Below are 16,403 nucleotides of genomic sequence, written 5' to 3'. Positions count from 1 at the left end.
GTATATATTCCTCCAGAGCTATGACATTTTGAGCTATTGAAAAATTATCTGTGATCTGTAAACTTAAAGAATCAGTCTCTCTAATTAGAAAAGAATTTTCCCTCTGGCCCTTCCTTCTCTGTGTATATTTACAGTGGTATTATCTGGTCAGGATGAGGGGACATATTGAATGCAGAGCAGAAAGATTTCTCAAAGCAAGTCCCACTCAGAGCTGTTCCTGACAAATATCAGGTGTTTTCCTCCTATGTGCTGATATAAATTAAGAATTGTAATTATTTCTTTTTGGTTTTTAAAGACTTTTAAAAAAGCCTAGCCAAAAATATGGATGAAAAGTGGCAAACACAAGTGCCATCCTTGTCAAGGGCTCTGTGAGCTTTTTGCCAAGGAGCCTAGGTGAGCTTTTCATTTGATTAATCACCTTAAATTGGCTGTTCATCTCCCAAAGCCAATAATTACTCCAAAATACCCAATTTGCCTTTTTCACTCTGAAATTTATGACCATATAATTAATGAGCCTCTTAATTCTATGTTGTGCATTGACTTATTCAGCAATGAAACATGACACTGTGTTAGGATTAGATCATTGGGTTCTTTCCAATAACTGAAATATTAGATTTCTAAAAAATGTGCTGTAGCATGTCCAAGCCAATTCACGATTAGATGGCTCAATAGGCAAATTACCCATCTGTGTAATATGTCACTATCAAATCTTCTTATCTTTTTCAACATCAGCAATTCCCCATTTCTTTTCTATTCATCAACCAGTTCTAGGAGGGGTATCATGGACCTGGGCATTTAAAAAATAATAATTATGGAAAAAATTCACCATAGAAACTGAGTTTTAGCAGCTTGGTATTCATTTTCCCTTTTAAAAGTGGGCTCAGAAATGTCCACCTTATTTTATGTGCCTACGTGTGGATTGAGCTGATTACTATTTCAGGCTCTAGACTTCAACATAATTAGCATGCAAGCTTCCACATCACAGAAACACCTTAAAAGTACCATTTGAGGAAGACAATAGTAAACTATTATGAGGCCAATTAAATGCTTTGAAATACTTAGACATGAGAGTTAGAGATAGATAAGCAAATAGTATCTTCTAAGTCTTTTTTTATTATTTGCTTGCACTATAATTCTGCAATTTAAGTTGGTAACTTCTTTGTAATTGCCAGTGCTCTTTAAAACATCTTGGGAATGTTTATATAGAGAAAGATTCTCTTACCACTCAGCTTATATTATACTGGAAAAGAAAACTACACACCGAAGTATATAAGAATTCATAAAAGGGAAATTGAACCTACTTTATATGTACATTTTATATGCTTATATGTACATCTAATTTTAGGATGCATTTCTGAAAGTTTCATGGACACTTTGAAGCTCTTCAAGAGAATTCAGAATAAGAATGTAGGCAAAAAGAAAAAGATTTATATCTTTTCTGCATAAAAATGGAACTCCTGTATGTCAAAAAGCATGTGAATCAAAATAAACAGCAAATGAGAAACTTGGAAAAAATACTTGAATGCTGTGTCAAACAAGTATAATATCCTACATATATAAAGAGCTCTTAGAAATCAAATAGAGACACATTAATACTCCCAATGAAAAAAATAAATGAATGAGAAGACAATTCACAAATGCCAATAGACATACAAAGTATTTGTTGTATAAACATAGAAAAAAACTCTGGAAGCCTGAACTCTCATAGGAAGATGAGTTCTTCTGTCTTATTGAATCATATTGAGGGGCTAAGAAAAGGTGACTTGGAGTATCAGAGAACTGGAAATCTACAGAGAAGAGAAGTGAGTCTTTTCTTTTTGGGTTACTGTAAGTCTTTTATCCACAATTGCCCCATGGTTTTAATTTTGTTTTTGTTGTTTTAAAAATATAGATATTAAGTTGTTTCAGCACCATTAGTTGAAAATATCATTCTTTATTGAATTTCCCTTGCATCTGCCAAAACTTAATTGATGATCCCTATGAATCTATTTCTATATTCTCTATTATGTTCCATTGATCTCTGTGTATATCCATTTGCCAACATCATACTGTTATGCTTAATGCAATTTTCAGTAAGCCTTGAAAGCAGGTAGTATGAGCCCTCTAACTCTGTTTTTTTCAAAATTGTTTTGACTATTCTAGATCCTTGGAATTTTCATATAAATTTTAGAATCAGCCTATCAATTTCAAAAAAAAATTCTATTGAGATTTCAATTGGGATTGTAGTGAATCTATAGAGCAGTTGGAAAGAATTGACATCTTAACATCTTAACAATATTCAATATTTCAATCCATCAATAAAGCTTTCATTTAAGTCTTCTTTGTTTTCTTTCAATCAGTGTTTTGTAGTTTTTTAGCATACAGATCTTGCATGTTTTGTAGACTTATACCTAAGTATTCCATGGTTTTGGTGCTATTTTAAATTATACTGCTTTTAAATTTTTGAGGTGCAAGATTAATTCAATGGAGAGTGGACAGTCTTTTCAATAAATGGCACTGTAACATTTGTACCTTCAAGTACAAAAAAATAATGAACCTCAACCCATACACTGCAATCCATACCTTGAACTTCAACCCCTACCTGAGACAATTATCTCTAAATGGGTCATAGAGCCAATGTAGAACCTAAAACTTTAAATCTTTTGGAAGAAGATAACTGGTGAAAAATTTTTTGCCCTTTGGATTATGCAAAGATTTCTTAGAGATGACACCAGAAACATAATCACTAAAAGAAAAAAATTGATAAATTGGACTTTACCAAAATTATAAACTTCTGCTCTTTAGAACATGCTCTTAAGAGAATGAAAAGAAACCGACAAAATAATATAAAATATTTTCAAAACACATAACTGATAAAATACTTGTATCGAGAATATATAAATAACTCTCAGAACTCAAGTAACCAAACAGCTCAATAAAAAAATGAGCAAAAGACTTGAACTGACACATTGCCAAAGGTATATGAATGATAATCAAGAACATGAAAAGATGATCAACATCATTAGTCACTAGTGAAATGAAAATTAAAACTACATGAGATATTGTTACATAACCATGAAAAAGGCTAAAATAAAAATCCCTGACAATACCAAGGTTTGGTATGGATGTGGAGAAATTGGAACTCTCATACATTGTTGGTGAGAATGCAGAAAGGTACAGCAACTTTGCAAAACAATTTGATGGTTAAATGTGTACTTATGGTATAATCCAGCAATCCCATTCTTAAGTATTTACCCAAGTGAAATGAAAATCTATAACCACACAAATGTTTATAGACTCTTTATTCATAATTATCCAAAACTGTAAACAACACAAACATCCTTCACCTGGGTAATGGATAAATAACTGTGGTACATCCATACAATGGATTACTACTCAGTGACAAAAATGGATGAATTATTGATATATACAACATCGATGAATCTCAAATGCATTATGCTAAGTGAATGAAGCCTGATCCAAAGGCTAAATATTCTATAATTTCATTTATATGTCATTCAAAGATATATGGTCCCAAAAGAGGTGAGAATGGGTAAAGTCTGGAGCAGAAGATGCATCTGACTAAATAGTACATGAAGGAATTTTGGAGGTGATGTGATTTTTCAATATCTTTATTGTGGTATGAACTGTACACTAGAAAGTGTGAGTTTTAACTGTATATGAGTTATACCTTAATTTCTGAAAATATTAGTCTAGAGAAATCTCCCCAACTGATTTGGGACCTTATTTTTGATTCTACTGTTGATTCTCATCCTTTACATTGGAAAGAGCCAGTCAGTTATAAATTGCAAAATATGGGAGAGTTTTGTGGGAAAGGGAAGATGAAGTCCTGTCTGTACTAACTATACAGAGATACAGAATGATGTGTTTATAATTAGAAATCAAACAAGAAAACAAAGAATATAAAAGCCTGTGGTATATTTCATATTCGTGGAAGAATTAATATTTTTAAGTGTCCACATCCAAGGTGATCTACAGATTCAATGCAATCCTTGTCAAAATTCTAATGGCATTTTTCACAGAAATAGAAAAAAAACAATCCTAAAATTCATATGGAATCACAAAGGACCCCAAATAGTAAAGGCAATCCTAAGAAAGAAGGACAAAGCTGGAGATATTACAGTTCCTGATTTCGAACTATATTTCAAGGTTATAGTAATCAAAACAGTATGGCACTGGCATAAAAACAGACACAAAAATTGATGGAACAGAATAGAAAACTCAGGAATAAATCCATGCATATATGGTCAATTGATTTTCCACAAAGGAGCCAAGAATATACAATGGGGAAAGGATATTTTCTTCAATAAATGGTACTGAAAAAACTGGATAGCCACATGCAAAAAAATGAAACTAGATCCCTATCTTACACTATACACAAACACCAACTCAAAATGGATTAAAGACTTGAATGTAAGACCCAAAAATGTAAAACTCCTAGAAGAAAACATAGCGGGTAAGCTCCTTTACATTGGTCTTGGCAATTATGTTTTTTGGATTTGACACCAAAAGCAAAGGAAAGAAAAGCAAAAATAAACAAGTGGGACTACAGCAAACTAAAAATCTTCTGCACAGCAAAAGAAAACATCAACAAAATGAAAAGGCAACCTATGGAATGGGAGAAAATATTTGCAAACCACATATTCTATAAGGGTTTAATATCCAAAGTATACAAGGAACTCATACAACTCAATATCAAAAAAAAAACAAATAACCCAATTTAAAAATGGGCAGAGAATTCCCTGGCGGTCCAGTGGTTAGAATTTGGTGCTTTCACTGCTGTGGCCTGGGTTCAATCCCTGGTCAGGGAACTAAGATCTCGAAAGCCATGCAGCGCAGCCAGAGAAAAAAAATATGGGCAAATGGTCTGAATAGACATTTTTCCAAGGAAAACATACAAATGGCCGATACATGAAAAACTGTTCAACATCACTAACATCAAGAAAATACAAATGAAAACCACAATAAGATATCACCACATACAGCTAAGATGTCTGTTATTAAAAAGACAAGAAATAATAAATGCTGGTGAGGATGTGTAGAAAAGGGAACTCTGTACATTGTTGGTGGGAATGTAAACTAGTACAGCCACTGTGGAAAACAGTATGGAGATTCCTCAGGAAATTAAAAATAGAACAACCATATGATCCAGCAACCCCACTTCTGATGATATATCCAGGGGAAATGAAATCACTATCTTGAAGCAACGTCTGTACTCCCATGTTCATTCCAGTATTATTCACAATAGTCAAGGTATGGAAACATTGTCCACTGACGGAGAAACAGAGAAACAGATAAAGAAGATGCTGTGTATGTGTGTGCTTTTGTGTGTGTGTGCACGTGTGTGTGTGTGTGTGTGTACACAATGGAATATTATTCAGCCTTTAAAAAGTAGGAAATTCTGCCATTTGCGACAACATGGATGAAACTGGAAGGCATTTTCCTAACTGAAATATGCTGGGGAAAGACAAGTACTGCATGGTATCATTTATATGTGGAATCTAAAAAAGGAAAAAGTCAAAGTCAATAGAAACAGAATAGAATGGTTGTTGACAAGGGCTGAGAGGTGAGGAAAATAGGGAGAGCCTGGTTAAAGGGTATAAACTTTCATTTGTAAGATGAATAAAGTGTGATCTAATGTGTAACAGTGACTATAGTTGATAACACTGTATTATATAACTGAATTTGCTAAGAGAGTAGAAATTAAGTGTTCTCACCAAAAGAAAGGTAAATATGGTGAGATGAAGGATTTGGTAACTGAATGGTGGGAATCCTTTCACAATGTGTACATATATCAAACCTTCATGTTGTACACTTTAGATATATTATAATTTTATATGTCAATTATACCGCAATAAAGCTGAAAAAATAACTAAAGATGGAAAAAATTTTAATAAATAAAAATAAAACTCTATCATATATTTTAAATCTCACGTGCTGTGTGACTAGAATTTTGGCTCTTTTATTTTCCTCATAGTGGGGTGTTGGTTATTCAGCAAGCAAGCCCATCCCTACTCTCTCCTCTGAATGAATGATTTCAAACTATTCTGAACTTGAGGCAATTTTTATAGTAGAGAATTGCTGCATTAAAGGCCACATAAAATGTATGATGTCAATAAGTTATATTAAACACCCTCTGTGAAATATGCTGCAGCAAATTGCATTTTATATAACTCTAGCCTCTTGAGATTTAAATCCAACCCAAATGGAATTTTCTCCTTTAAATCAGGGAACTCTTTTCAACTGACACTTTCTGTACTCAGTTTGCAACACAGTTTATCATATGGTTTATTAACTACAAAAATAATAAATTAAATGAAAGTATTAACAGACTTTTTGTCTGGTGTTGGCATCTCTAGAGCTTCTGTGATGTGGAAGAGATGCTGAGGATAACTTTTTATTTTTCACTCAACTGAGCTATATGATCAGCTTATGTGGAATGCAAACTTAACAGGCAGTAAGGGCTGAGGACTTGCCAACACTAACCAAGTCAATTCAATGCCTGCAAGTGTTTTGAGTAACTCTAATCTACTCTCCTCACTGAATCCTGGGAAATCCTAAAACCCAATCTGTTACTTAGGCTCTCCATTGCCCTTAGATAAAGTTCAAAATCCTTAACAGGATTTCCAAGGCTCGTCTTATGTTCCTGGCTCTCTCACACTGCAGTCTCTCCAGGCTTACTTATTTTTCCAGTTCTCCAAACTCAACCCTCTCACTCCCAATTCCACATACTTGGATAGAAAACCATCCTTGTAAACTGGCATTACCAATACATACCATTTCAAGTACTCTGCTGCATCAGATCTAAGTTGCACCTTAAAAAATCAGTGTATGGCATCCTATGTATGAGGGTGTAGCAGTAGTTTGGGAATACTGAAACTGCGATTGCTGCTTCCTTCCCACATGTACAATGGCATGCCTGTTGGGACAGCTGCTACTCTAAGATAAACATAGAGGAGGGGGCTTTGGCATAGAGCTATTGAGCTTTGCCTCCTTGAGAGCTTCAGTGATGGCTTTGCCCTGAGCAATTTTCCACGGGATTAGCGGGGTTTGAAATCTGTTGATGTTTTCTGAGGACACACTGGAGTAAAAACACAGAAAAATATGATTCTTAGGGATAAATTCATTGAGAGCTTGGCATTTGCCCCATAAAACTAGAAAGTATATTTGAAATCTGAGACTATATTGCGCTAATAGAGGCATATTGAACACATTTGTGTATTTCTTTAAAAGGAGGATAATGGCACTGTTTATTATTCTTTGTTTGAATCACATTTTAGGGTAACTTTTCATTTGCTCTCTATTTTTCTTTATTTGAGTCAGTAATTGGACGCAGCAATTCTTCTGTAGCTAAGGCTTCCTCTGTCAATAGGCAACTGTGTCTGAATGTCATTCACTTTCAAACCAAAAAAAGGGCATCACACACTTTGCCCAGCACTGAGAGCAAAATTTGGTTAAGAAGTTGGCACATCACTACTATCAAAGACATTTCCTATATGAATCACAGGGGGAAAAGTCAATGAAATAGCAGAGAGCACCTAGTCATGAGGAGAATATTTTATTGAGCTGGGATGAGAGTCATCGTTGTATACCCTGTTATTTCTTAGTGAACTGGATATTTTAAAACTTAAAGTCACAATAAGTCACTTAATTCATTAGCTGGATCCTAAAATATTTTTAGGAAGGAAAAATGGCTTTAAAAAGCTTTCATCGCCTTTAGGATGCCTCTGTTCCTTGTTGATTTTGCATATCTGAGCTATGGTATACAGTCAAAGAAATAAAAAGTAATATTTGAAACCACGCTTCTTTGGCAGGTTCATCACTTTGTCCTAAGAAACCAGAGAATTGATTGAAAATCAATCAGATGGCCAAATTATCCTACCATTTTCATTATTACAGCTGTAGATGCATTTTATGGTTCAACCCTTCCAATGACCAAATCAGGGTATTTGCATGAGCTATGATTAATGATTACTCTGCATTGGCCATAGATTGGTAAAGATGTAATTTATATATTAACATGACAAATGTAAGATGAATCTTTCCCTCAAATTATCACTCAGAAAGGAGGGAATCATATTATGTTCACATCCCTTCAAAACCTCTAGAATAAGGATTATATTATTTTATTTTGAACAAAAAAAGTACGTTTAAGAAAGATACATTAGCTTAAAATGATCTCAATCAAGTTTAATATTGAATGCATATAGAGGGTATTTGATGGAATTTCCTAAAAGACGACAAATTTAGCAAAAGTTCACAGTGCTTACATAAGCATGTTTTTAAAAATTCATTATTTTTTAACAGGATAGAATTACATGGTACAGATTCAAACTACTGTCCTCCAAACGGCCAGTTCCCTTCCCTGGCGACAACTGATGTTACCACAAACCTACCATTTTAGAGATCTCTTTAAAAAAGCAATGTAGTGCAGGGTCATGTCATATTCATGGGAAGAATGGAAACATCAGATGTTTGTTTGGGGCTTAGAACTGAATTTCTGGGGGATCCTATAAAGATTCTAAAAGAGCTTCATCACGAATATCTCAGATGGAAGTGAAGAAAGCTTGTCAAGGGCAGCTGGGCAGAGGACATGAACTCCTACCGCTGCACACGAAGGTAGTCCCAGGGTTTGAAATTTGTAAATTGTGCATACTGAAATAATTCATTCATTTCCTCACTATGTTGAAAACCTCCTTTGTAGATCCTGTAATAAATATTAAAGATAAAATCATGAACAAAAAAGATGTAGTGCCTGTCTTCATGAAGCTTACTTTTTAGAGGAGTTGGCTAAAATAAATAAGAAATTTAAAAGGCATAGTAAGAAGCCATGAAAATGGACAAAATTATTAAAATTCATAAAGGATTGCAAAACGACTCCTTAATACAACAGTGTCACTATTTTTAAACCTAGTAAATATTCTTTTAAGTTCTCATTTTAATGAAAGAGTTAGGCCATCTAGCATGCTTCCAACCAAGCTGGGTTTTTTCGCCAAGTCATTTAGAGCTATTAAAATATAAAGCATTATTATTATCCCAGTTTAAATTCTCTCTCTCCTCTGTACTTCCATAGCTACCTATAAATTCTCCATTATCACCTCCATGACGTTACGTGATAATTTAGGTTCACCTGTCTTTCTTCCCCTACGTGATGGGTTGTTTGAGGACAAATGATGTTTTATTCCTCTTAGCATTTCTAGCTCTTATCATAGAAACATACCTGTCATATAACAGACGTTCAATAAATATGGACTGAAAGAAGGAATAAATGAATAATGATCCTAAAAGCTGCAATGTGGGTTTTGTAATCCCACCTATTCACAAAGGATGCCTTTTTGCTATTCAATCAAATTGCTTCTGGCCTCATCCTTCTTGGAACAGGCGATCCAAAGGGAATGGCTCTTTATCTCACGACTAATGAGCCATCCAGTCTCCGTTCATTGCTATGACTTTTTAAGTATACATTTGCAGGGGTTTCAAAAACCATTTGGAAATGTAATTATCATGTTTTCCACCTACATAAATACATAAGGGTTGGATTTATTTATGTGCTAAGGTATATAATACGTGTCCTGTTTTTTTTTCTTCCCCAAGAATTTTCCCTTTTTCAGCAGACATTTCTAGGGCAAAGAAGGTTATGCTATATTTTTAGTCACCGTCCATCAAAGGGAACCTGGAGAAAATGTGCATATACCCAAGAGCACCTTTCGCACAGGCCGTGGGTAATGACTCACTGTTGTTTACGAGAGGATTTTGCCTCATGTGAAGCAGGTGTTGAGACATTTGGACAGCTCTGTAAAAATTTCAGTAAAATGTGGTAAGTGTTAATCATCAGCCTGCATAGTTTTTAAAAGTGCTGTTGGTCCTCCAAGCCACCTGCGATTTGCAGAGCAACCTTTTCTCCTGTTTCCTTTGACCTGTTGTCCCCCCTGTCTTGTAGCTTTCACTCATACCTCTGTCCACCAAGGGCTCTCAGCAGCCCCCAACCCCAGTTCACCCGCATCCCTCCTTTTTAGTATTCATCCAGCTTTTAAAAGTTCCCCACCAATTCCTCCACGAAGTGAAAGTGAAGTGGCAGTTTCCCTTGGCCCCTGTGTTGTCTGAACATGCTGCCTCTGGTGTTTTTCTCTAACCCTCACCACACTTAGTGGATCATGGCAGTTGGTAAGCGGGGAGCAGACCCTCCTCAAGATGAAAGTTTATTACTGCGAAGCTCCTCTGGGCCAAACCCAGCCTAAATTGCTGCAGTATGTAACTACAGGAATTCCATTACGGGAACAAAAATACCCATATTGGTTCACAGTGTTTCCTGGAAGCATAACATTTTCCCCACTTCCCACCTTGATTACCTTACTCTTTTTAAAAATGTATATGATACCCTCCTAGCTCATCACAAGTCCCTTTTTGGGGGTTAAAAGATGATGTTAATTAAGAAGGGAGATGGGGAAATTACCAAATCATTCTACTTTAGAAGGTGATCAAAAATCACTAAGTCCTTTAAGTGTGCTCTGGCAAGTCTTCCAAAAATAGTTGGAACATCAAGAACTGATGGCCCTTACAGGAGATACTTCTGGTGATCCTGATGCTATTAACTCACCTGGAGAAAAGCATACAGTGACAATCTCCCTAGTCCATCCGCACTCCAGACCCAGCATGATATAAACCTCATGACCTCAATAAATGTGTCAGAAACTCATTCTTATCTAGCTTCATCTTTCCCAGCAAAGACTAAAGCTTCACAGTAAATAAAAGGGAAGCAAAGGACCAAAAAGTGCATCAACTAGAATTCACTGTTTTTCTGATTATTCAACTCAACTGTAAAAATACACTGAAGCCAAATCATGAAATATAACTCCAGGCCTCAGTACCCCATGGACTTTGTTGCTTCATGTTGGGATAAGAAACTTTCATAGGCCAATCTCCTCCCCAAATCTATTTTTTGTTAGCCTTCTGCCTAGCTATTTGCTTGAGGGTGATGTGGTTGACTTTTCAACTTTGGCTTCTAAGGCCCAATTCCCCCGCTGGCCCTTCCTATGAGAGATCTCTTCTTGTATGAGATATCCTCCTCATCCCCTGAATTATAACTGCTGAAGTGCTCCAAGAATCAGTCCTAGGACTCCTTCTCTGCCTAGGTAGTCCCAGCCAGTCTCACGGATTTGAATATCATCCATAAGCTGACAATTCCCAAATTTATACTTCTAGTCTCATCCTCTCCCTTCCACTCCAGACTCAGAGAGCCAAGTGTCTACTCAACATCTCTTCTTGGATGTCTAGTAGGCATTCCAAACTTAACACATCGAAAACCAAATTCTTGATGTCCTCCCTAAAATCTGCTCCTCTCTCAGTTTTCTCCATCTTAGTTCATGGCATCTCTATGTTTCCACTTGCACAAGTCACAAATCTAGCCATCCCCTTTGACTTTTCTCTTTCTATCACATGGTTTCTATTCCGACCATCAGCAAATCCTATTAGCTCAAGCTTCACAGTATGTCCAGACCAGATTCCCTCATCCCCACTGCTTACTCTCTAAGAGCCATCTACAGTATTGAGACAGTTGTTAACAACCCTGCAATGTATACTTCTGTCTTTACCAGACAGTTGATTGCATTTGTGAAATTTAAGTCTTTGAAAATGAAAGTGAAATTCTGCTAGGTTATTTGACTCCACTTTGATGTTGAGAACAACTTAAAAAGTTAGATAAAATACATATTTTTAAGTTTAAAAAAAATCAAGGAGCTACATAGAAAGTAATGAATTATAAGGCCAAAATCTGCAGAAAATGAGAACCCAAAGAGATCAACCCAGTATTCAAAGCTGATTTAGCCAGTGGGGAATTTATCACTTTGAAGGAAAGGGCTGTGGAAGTGAGCTGCAGTTTTGATAGCCTCATGGGACAAGGCTTACTGAAAAGTGAATTTTAAGAATGACATGACTGTGTATGGAGAAAATCTCCCCCAAGTCTGTAGATACATATTTGGAATTAATAAAAACCCAATTTATTTATATATATAAGCAAGAAACAATTAATGAATGAAACATAAGATACTTTTACAATAACATCAAAAATATGCAGAAGCTGTGAACAAATCCAACAAAAGGTAATAAGACATCCATGGAGAAAGTTATAAAATTTTTTTGAAAGTCATGAAAGAAAACTTAAATAAATGGGGAGATATGCCATGTTTAAGAATTAGAACTCAATATTGTATAGATGTCAATTTCCCCAAAATTGATTTATAGATAAAAATGAAAATAATAGTTGTTTTTTTTTGACTTGTAAGATTATTTTAAAGTTTGTATGGACTAAGACTAACCAAAACACTTTAAAAGAAAAAAGTGTGAAAATGTGTTCTACCAGATATTAAGAATTCTCACAAATCTATTGTAATTAACATAGTACAATTTTTGTCTCAGGGGTACATAAACTGACATATGGATGCAGAATGGAGAACCTCCAAATAGACGAATGCATGTGTGGGCACTTGATATCGGACATGAGTGTCTCGGCAAATCAGTGAAAAAAGGATGATGTCTTGGGTCAAGTTTCCCAGAAGCAGACACTGAGACAATGATTTGTGTATAAAGGAATGTGCATGACCCCAAAGGGGAACACTGGAGTGTAAGTCATGCCTCAGCATTGTCCCCCAAAAGGCAAGGGAGCTGGGCTTATATACTCTGACATCCTCAGTCACGGGTCAAGAGCCACCTTGGGGCCAAGTAAATTCCTAGGCATTTCCAAGGCTTTCCAAGTGTATAGGCAAGATGGTCTCCATTAGTCCAAGGACAGTTCTCTATAAAAGAGCTGCAAGTATCACCAATTGGTAGTAAAAGCATACCTGTTCAAAAAACTTTTTTAATCAATACAAAGTGATCTGGATGGAGTAGTAACATTGTTTGATACAGAGAAACTTCAATAAATGATGCTAAGGCAGTTGAATGTTGATGATAAAAAACTTAGATAAGACTCATAAAATACACAAAAAATGAACTTCCATAGGATAAGACAAACTAGAAAGTCAAAACTATAAACCTTTTATAGTATACTACAGTATAAGACAGTATCTTCATTATTTTAGAGCTGGGAAAGAATTCCTTAAATAAGATATTAAAAACACTAACCACAAAGGTAAAAATTAATAAATTTGACTACATCAAAATGAAAAGTTTCTGTACACCAAATGGCATCATTAAAAGAGTAAAAAAGTAAGTAATCAGTGGAAGAAACTACATGCAACACGTATGCCTGGCAAAGGACTAGTGTCCAGAATACATAAGGAACTGCTACAAACCAATATGAAAAAGAGAGACAAGTAGAAAAAATAGAAAAGATTTGAATGGGCACATTATAAATAAATCCAAGTAATAAATATATGAAAATAAAATATGAAAAGGTTATCAACCTCACTCCTAACCAGAAAAATACACGTTAAAGCCCTAATGAAATGCCACTACACACCCACCAGACTTGCAACAGTGAAAAAGTCTGAGAATACCAAGTGTTGGTGAGGTTACTGAGCAACTAGAATTCTCATTCACTGCTTATTAGTTGGTGCAATCACTTTGGAGTACAGTTCAGCATTGTCTAGTAGAGTTGAATATAACATATATACTCTGTGACTCAGCAGTCCCACACCCAGGTATATCCTTCAGACAAATGTAAGCACGTGTGTACCAGAGCCTCTAGACAACGATCTTCATAGCAGCGTTTGTTGCTAATAGTCAAAAAACTGGAAACAACACAAACGTCCAACTCTGATAGGATAGATAATTCATTTTGGTACTTGAACACAATAGAAAAATTGAACTACATCTACTTACAATAAAATAAAAGCATTTGAAAACATAATGTTGAGTGAAAGAATCCAAAAACATGGGAAGACTTCAAGTGTGATGCCATTTCTATAAAGTTCAAACCATTCCAAACTCAGAAATGTTGTCTAGCGATACATATGTAAACGGTCAAGCTATAAAGGAGAGGGAGGAAGTACTAGCACAGAAGATAAGTGCTTACCTAAAGAGGGGAGGGCAGAGTTATGGTAAGGGAGGGGCACAATCGGAAATTCCAGGGTGCCGATAACGTTCTATTTTTTAATCAGTAGTTACACAGGTTGTACCTTTATAGTTATTAAACTTGTATATCCTTCTACATTTTTCTGTGTGTAGGCTATATTTTACACATAAAATGTTAAAAAGAAATATGAAAGTCAGTGCTGGTTTAAGCAGGGTGAGGGGATAGGATGTGAAGAATAATCTGAAGCACAATACAATGCAGAGCACTCTGCTTTGGCTCTTGGCCAACCAGCGAATCTCAGCTAATGAGTCCCCAGAAGCACCTTAATTCAAAAAGGCTTCCATATGCCTCAAAACATATTAACCTAAGCTCTACTCAGTTTTTTAAATTAATTTTTTACTGGAGTATAATTGATTTACAATGTTGTGTTAGTTTCAGGTGTACAGCAAAGTGATTCAGTTATACATATACATATATCCACTCTTTTTTAGATTCTTTTCCCATCTAGGTCATTACAGAGTATTGAGTAGAGTTCCCTGTCCTATACAGTAGGTCCTTATTAGTTATATATTTTATATATAGTAGTGTGTATATGGAATATTACTCAGCCATAAAAAAGAACAAAATAATGCCATGTGCGGCAACATGGATGGACCCAGAGATTGTCATACTGAGTGAAGTAAGTCAGACAGAGAAAGACAAATATCATATGATATCGTTTACATGTGGAATCTAAAAAAATGGTACAAATGAACTCATTCACAAAACAGAAATAGAGTCACAGATGTAAAAAACAAACTTATGGTTACCAGGGGGAAGAGGGGGAGGGGAGGGATAAACTGGGAGATTGGGAAGCTCTACTCAGTTTTGAGGTAACTGTCAAATTCGTGTTTTCCAGTTTGCTTATCATCATCACCACCACCACCACCATCATCTCTCATCAGAAAAGATGCTCTGGTGGATAGCAGTAATAACAAATCAGGAGTAAAACTCGACTGCCACAAAACACCTCTGGGCTATCCCTTCCCTGTGGCAAAAAACTACAGGGACTTCATAGGGAAACTTCATTATAGTAAGAATTATCCACATGTTACTTCTTGATATTAGGACATTTTTACAATTTTGAGTAATAATATAGTAATAGATATTATCTATTTTGTATTTCTGAACTCCTAAGTTTGAGGGAAATTCGTTCAATTTCTTTCTGCAATACTTAGCAGAGTATAGCTGAGTATATTTTTAAAAATCTCTCAATCTAAATTAATTTATACTCCCAACTAATGTATTTGCTCAGAGAAAATAAAATTTGCTCTGAGCAAATACATTAGTTGGGAGTATAATAAAGCAATAAAATTTACAGTAGGAGATAGCTAGTGGTCATTGGCAATAACTGATTGACTGCTTGTTTGGCTTTACAGAAGGCCCTCACATTGTCAGTATATAAACTGTGTAATGATCTCAAGTAGTCACAAGTGGCCAGGGGCAAATCACTGAGTCTGTTTATGTCTGTGTGGCTACAAGTGGCCATTCATCAATCTAACTAATAATTTGATGCCTAATTTTATAGTTAGTCTACAAGAAGAACATATACTCATACCCACCACTGATGAACAATTTAGGGAACTGTTTCCTTGTCATCCTGTGGGAAATATGTAAAACTCATGGGTGGCTCCTAATTTTGAAAAAAAAAAAAAATTAAAAACCAACAAACCAAAAACTACTTCCAAGAAAACATCATGAAAAATTCTTCCTTTTGTTGTTCTCATGCCATAATGACCCAGAACTCTCACACATTTGAAGTACTAGCCAGTAGTCTACCTGTCATCCAAGTACATGCCCTAGGCGTCTCAGTCTCCAAGGATTTCTTCACGCTTTTTCTCCCATCTTAACTGTTTCTCACCCTTCCCGGACAGTTCCAAATCCTAGTAATCCTCCAATGCTCAAGTCAAATGATTTCTAATCTATGAAGACCTCTCTTGTTCTGTCAGTTGGAAATAAACTCATTCTTTTCTTCATTTCCATAGCACTTTGCCTAACTCTCGTATAACACCCATCACTTTTATCTTATATCTGCCCTATTAGACAGTAAAGTTCCTTGAAGGCAATGACTATGTCTTTTTCATTTTTTTTTTTAACATCTTTATTGGAGTATACTTGCTTTACCATGTTGTGTTAGTTTCTGCTGTATAACGAAGTGAATCAGCTATATGTATACATATATCCCCATATCCCCTCCCTCTTGCATCTCCCTCCCACCCTCCCTATCCCACTCCTCTAGGTGGTCACAAAGCACCAAGCTGATCTCGCTGTGCGATGCAGCTGCTTTCCACTAGCTATCTATTTTATGCTTGGTTGAGTATATATGTCATTCTTCATCCTCAAAGTGCCTTGT

Source organism: Balaenoptera physalus (assembly GCF_965194825.1).
Source record: "Balaenoptera physalus genome assembly, chromosome: 2".
NCBI lineage: Eukaryota > Metazoa > Chordata > Mammalia > Artiodactyla > Balaenopteridae > Balaenoptera > Balaenoptera physalus.
This window is presented reverse-complemented; position numbering follows the sequence as displayed.